Source organism: Pan troglodytes, chromosome 5, assembly GCF_028858775.2.
Source record: "Pan troglodytes isolate AG18354 chromosome 5, NHGRI_mPanTro3-v2.0_pri, whole genome shotgun sequence".
Lineage (NCBI taxonomy): Eukaryota > Metazoa > Chordata > Mammalia > Primates > Hominidae > Pan > Pan troglodytes.
Window position 1 is genome coordinate 140,466,209 of NC_072403.2, and position 6,297 is coordinate 140,472,505.

At 39.3% G+C, this 6,297-nt stretch overlaps 1 pseudogene; it reads right to left on the reverse strand.

The window, feature by feature from the left end:
* Nucleotides 1-5,290: 5,290 nt before the first annotated feature.
* On the reverse strand, nt 5,291-6,062 carry LOC746642 (elongation factor 1-delta-like; annotated as a pseudogene).
* Nucleotides 6,063-6,297: the final 235 nt, after the last annotated feature.

Genomic DNA, 6,297 nt, shown 5'->3' on the forward strand with positions numbered 1-6,297 from the left:
GGGCTTTTTCAAAGTGTATTTCATAATAACAAGAATGCCTATTCATTAAGGGTTTTATAAGATTTTACAGTTGACAATGCTCTTTTAGAGAATACATTCTCATTGGAATTTCACAATAACTTTTAAGATACATAGGATAGGCGTTATTATTGTTTTTTTGTAGTGTGCAGATGCAGAACTTGGGTTTAGACAGAGTAAATTACTTCTCAAGATCCCAGAGGTGTAAGTAGCAAATACTTGAGTTTAGAATATTTAAAAATTCCAAAACTGCCTTAGTACTTTTAAATTTGGAAAATATTTTTATATTTATTATTTTATTTGTTCTTCAAAATGATCTGTGTGGTAATTACTGATTCCTCTCTAATCTTCGTACCTGATGATGTGGAATTGTTGCATTATCTGCCCAGATTTATCTAGCTGGTAATGGTAGAACTGAAAATCCAACTATGTTCATTGAAAAAATCAACTGTGGAAGCTGAACACAAATATTTTCTTTAATCTTTCTATATTCTTATAGGCAAATGGAATTTTAAAAATTTATTATAAATATAATAGAGATTTTTAAATGCTTTATAAATTAATTTCCCATGAAGTTAATTTTTCTCATAACATTATATATTCTAAATAACACCCAGGTATACAGTTTGAACAATGAGGTGACAGTGGCAGGCAGTAAAATCATAAAACTATTACCTGACACATTCTGCTTTTCAGAGTATTTTCTACAATTTTCTTAAGTCAACCTGTCATTCAGACAAGGTTTAAAAAAGTACATTTCAGCTTCCAAAATAAGGTTAAAACAACTAGAAAAACAAAACAAAACAGAGCTCTAGCACCCCTCTTTGTATGTATAATGCATATCTTGTAAATACAGAGCTGGAAATGTACATTATTTTTGACAGATAGAGCTTTCAATAGTGAGGGTTTTATTACATAAAAGACAGCAGGAATGGTATATGCAAAAGCTGTTAAGGTCTCCCTTTTCTTCTTAAACTCAGCAGTTTGTGATTATTACTATTTGGCAAGCAGAAGTAAATTGGACCACAATTTCAACAGCCTCGTAGAAGTATTCCAGGAGACAGTGTTGATAAATGAGTCCTAGAATGTCATATAATTTTCCTGCAGTTTCATTGTTTGATGACTTACTTTTCATGGATACACTCTGCCCTCAGGTTTCATGTCCTGCTGCCAAATGTGAAAGCTGTTTGTCAGAAATCAACGGGTTCAAGTGGCCCATCAAAAGCTTCTGCCTTTTTGTTGATAGGAAACACTTTGTATAGGAATCTGCTTTCTGGAGAACTCATTGCTATCCCTTTTGTATATACCTGAACCTTGTCCTGGCTATTATTATGGTTTCCTTTGCCAGGGGATTCCCCAGTAAAGGGTGCTCTGCCTAGTACTGCTTGGGTTACTCTCAAGATGACAACCCCTCCAATACAGCAATGACTGCAAAGCTCCTATGGACAATAGGATTCAGAGTGTCTTCTTCCACCAAAAGCTGAGCTAAATATAGCCTAAATATAGCTTTTTGTATTTTGTTCTAGGGGGTCATTGATGTATTTACAGTAAGGGATAGATAGGAAATTTTCATATATTGTGAATCTATTATGTAGCAGGCACTGAGGTGCTTTCCACATGCTATCTTCTTAAATTGTCATACGAAAACTCTCTATAAATTATGTATTATCCCCATTTTACAGATGAGCAATCTGCTACTCAAGAAAGATAGTATTTGCTGAAAGGCAAATAACAGAGGTGGGATTTCAAATTCAGTTTTATCTTACTCCCAAGATCATGCTCTTTCTACTTAGCATTTGGTTAAGCGGGTTTAATTTGCACTAAGACCAAACGACAGCAAAATAATTTCTCTTCTGATAGGCAAACTGACAAATCAAATCTATGCTTTTGAAAAGTCTGTTACTTCCCATGACTCTGTTTTTTGTTTGTTTTCTATTGGTGAGAATAGAGTACATCCAGTCAAAAGTAAGTCTGGTTAAGGTGGGATTTTGAAAGTTGGGTGGAAGTTAAGTGTCTGACTAGTTTTGTCCACTCTTTGTCCCAAATCTCCATTGTGATAGGTAGGATCTCCTCAGTCCAGGTGTCTGTATGTGACAATAGGTTAGAAAGATTCTTGTACTTGAGGCTTTATGAAGTTGACCAAAAGACATTAAGAATGACTAAGTGGGCCAGGTGTGGTGGCTCACACCTGTAATCCTGGTACTTTCAGAGGTCAAGGTAGGCAGATTGCTTGAGGCTAGGAGTTTGAGACCAGCCTGGCCAACATGAAGAAATCCTTTCTCTACTAAAAAATACAAAAATTAGTCAGGCGTGGTGGCACATACCTGTATTCCCAGCTACTCGGGAGGCTGAGGCATGAGAATCACTTGAACCCGGGAGGTGGAGGTTGCGGTGAGCTGAGATTGCACCACAGCACTCCAATCTGGGTAAAAGAGTGAGGCTCCATCTAAAAAAAAAAAAAAGAATGACTAACTGCACTTAGGAATGGGGACTACATTCATTTTTTCTGTATAGATACTGGAGGTCTTACTAGGGGGTTGTGGGATTAGTTTCTATATGTAATTGTTCTAAATGCTTTGCAGCCTCACAGTTTTGAGTCTTTTGATCCCTTTGGTGGTTTATCCAGGCTTTACTACCTGGAACTGCTGATACTTGGTTCCAGAACTCTTATTAGCAAGATCTTGGTTAGTCCTTGCATCTACAAATAGCTCAAGTTCACCTTAAGTAGAAAGCTTATCAATAGATTTCTGTGGAGACTGCGGATCCCTCCAATACACTTGTTGCTTGATTTATTTACTAGCTCTCCTCTCTTCTTGGCTTTATCTCTTCCTGTTTAAGTAGGAGTTTGTTTTCTCTTTTGTTTGTTTTATTTTTGGTTAAAGCAGCAGAGAACCCAGCTCAAATTGGCTTAAAAAGTGAAAGTGATTAAAGTTTTCGTGGTATTGTGGGCTTCAGCTTTTGATCAGTGAAGAATCTGGCTCTATTTCTCTGCTATTCTTTTGGCTCTGGTTTTGCAGTTGTAGCTTTGCCCTAAGTCTGGCTTGTCCTATGGTTATAAAACGGCTGCCAGCAACTTCTGAAGTGACCCGTTTCTCCATTCAGGTTTATAGAAAAGAAAGAGAGAATTGCTTCTCAAGCCATTGAATTGAAGTTCTAAATTTTTCTCTGAAGGAATCAATCATGGATGCTTGGGGTAAATGAGATTAACCTGATTTATTCTAATCAAGGTGCACCCCTGGAAGAGGTCAACTCTTCCAACAAATGCATGGTTTCTATACAATGAAGAGTGACAAAGACTTGTTTGGAGGTAATCAAAATGCCCACCACATTTCACTGAACCTAAATATTAAATTTTTCTTTACTTTTTTGTTGTCTGTTTTACAACTAGCAACGGAGCAGAGAAAGTTGGAGGAAGGTTATTGGGATCTTTTTGAAGAGCAAATCACATTCTCATTGGTAACCATGATGAAAACATATTTTCTTCCTTGTGTGGGTCTGAGACAGTGTCATAAACTGCTTTCAGCAATAGTTAGTATGGTCTAACCGAGTGGTGCTCAATCAGTTCTAATCAATGGCTCCTTCTCCCAGGCCAGCAGCATCAGCATCTCCTGGAAATGTTTAGAGATGCAAATATTGAAACAGAAACTCTGGGGATGGGGCAAATCTGAGTTTTAATGAACACTGCCATTGATTCTGATCATGCTGAAGTTTAGAAACCACTGGTTTGATGCTTATTTGCACTATTATACTGTGGTTTACATATGGGCTTGACAGGTCCATTTACTTTCATTTACTTGCTATTTGAGATTTTGTCTGGCCAGACAACTGAGCCTCAGATAAATTATTTTCTTACTATATTCTGGTAAATACCAATAAAACCTTGAATACAACCAACATAGGACAGTCAGTTCTGCTATAATGATTTTTAAAATGGGAATTTGTTTCAATGCAATTAATATATTGGGAAACAAATTTAGCATAAGGCAAATTTTGCATTTATTTGTGCACTACTTCATCTGCTAGACCAACTAGGTGAATGCAGGAACCATGCACAGCTGAGCTGAGTCTCATAGGAACACATAAAACACACACACACCTCACAAGGACAATCAGTGGCCCAGACCCATGCACATCTACTATTACAACTTCTTGTCCATTTCCACCACTTCACTGTTATTAATACAAGCTGCAAGTCTTCCACAAACTAACTTCAGGTGGTTTTCAAGATAAAGTGCCATATTGCTTGCAGTATTTATGTATTTTTTAATCATTTAATGAATGTAAAACTATGCTACCATTTATTAGCTGCTTCTTTTTAAAAATGTTCCACCGACAAATGTTTTGAGTATTATGCCCCGAGGCCTATGATTTTTATTGTGTTCTTTTGCATTGCACAGAGAATTTTAGCAATCCCTATGTTGCACTAAAGCAGAATTGAGACTAATTTGAGCAAAACTTAGCAACTTATAACTGTTACAATCCTTATTTCAGGGCAAACTTTTCATTTTATAATCATAATTATTTTGTTTCCTCTTGAGTAGCACACACACACACACACACAAATCTAAGGTGTTCACTATCACAGAATAATAGCCTTTAAAATGTTTACCAGTTTTCATATTGATATATTTTGTTTGACTCTGTCATTCCGGGCTTTAAGTACTAAAATATATTAGTCTTTTTCAGAAAACATTCCAAGAAAAAAGTTGAATTCCTACCTAGTTTCCTCTCTCTTTGATAACCTATTGTCATAGTAATATACAAATACCTGAAAATTGCCCAGATTATTCTTTTCTTCTTGGAACACAGATTTGTTGATAAGTGCCAAAGGATTTTTTACAAAAACATGAGAAGTTTGACATCACAGTAAGATTTAAAAGGAAAGGCTGGGATTACAGGCGCAGCCACCACGCCTGGCTTTTTTTAGTAGAGAGAGGGTCCATGTTGCCCAAGCTGATCTCTAACTCCTGGGCTCAGGTTATCCACCCACCTCAGCCTCCCGAAGTGCTGGGATTACACACTGCACCTGGCTGAACTTCTGAAATGAATGAAGTGCTCCTAAATGAATGAACATCTTGAATGGCAAATTAAGTTTCAAGTGACATATAAGCCAACAAGTATTTCTAAATTTCTAAAATAAATTTCCAAATTCGAAGTCATTCTTTCTTTTCTTTCTTTTTTTTTTTTTTGTTGTTGTTTGTTTGTTTTTGTGTGTGTGTGTTTTTGCCGGTCTGTTTTTAATCGTGGCAGCGCCTCACACACACATTCAGGGTTCAGATCTTGTTCAAAGCTGCGATGTCGACACTCTGCACATGCTCCTCAAACTTGGTGATCTCCTCCTCCAGCAAGTCTGTCCCCACTTTGTCGTCCTCCACCACACACTGAATCTGCATCTTCCGGATACCATAGCCCACGGACGCCAGCTTGGAGGCCCGCTCACTAGCCCATCCAGCTGGATAGAGCGCACACATGCCTCCAGCTGGGTCATGTCCGTCTCACTGTCCCGAGGCTTGATGTCCAGCAGGATGGAGGACTTGGCCACCAGCGAGGGATTCTTGGCCTTCTTGGCTTACAGCCGCAGCCGCTCCTCCCGCAGCCGCCTTGCCTCCTTGTCTTCCTCCTTATTGTCGCTGCCAACAGATCAATGTCATCGTCCTCGTTATCCTCTGCTTCTTGGCCGGGGGCGTAGTAAGGGGGGCGCGGGGAGGGGCGCTCCACTTGGTGCATGGGAGACACGTGCTGTGTCTGCGGGACTGTGGACCATGGCCAGGCGAGCTCTTCTCTCTTCTCCGGCATGTTCAGCCAGGCCTCCAGGTTGGAGACCGCCTGCTGCAGCTCCTGCACCACGCCGCGCAGGCTCTGGTTCTCCACTTCCAGGCTGGCGATCTGGAGGACGAGCTCGCTGTGGTCTTCCCTGGGGCCGAGCTCTGGCGGGAGGCGCTGGCCACAGGCCCATTCATCTGCTCGTAGAATTTCCTTTCTGTATCTTCATATTTGAATTTGTCGAGCCAGATCTTCTCATGTGCTAGGAATTTTGTAGCCATTTTTCTGACGCCTGCCAAGAATGCGGCTACCAGAAATGAGGAATCGGTAGACGCAGGACGCCTAAGGGCGAAGTTGCTCTTTCATAATGTACAAAACCCTTAAGTCTTCAACAGAAAGCACCTTTTTTATTTAAAAGAAAATCCTGCAGTTTGCAAATAAAAGTTTGTATTTCAGAGAGTTGGTGAGGAAATAATCCATTAAAGACTGCCTTTATAAACATAAACTGCTGGGAAT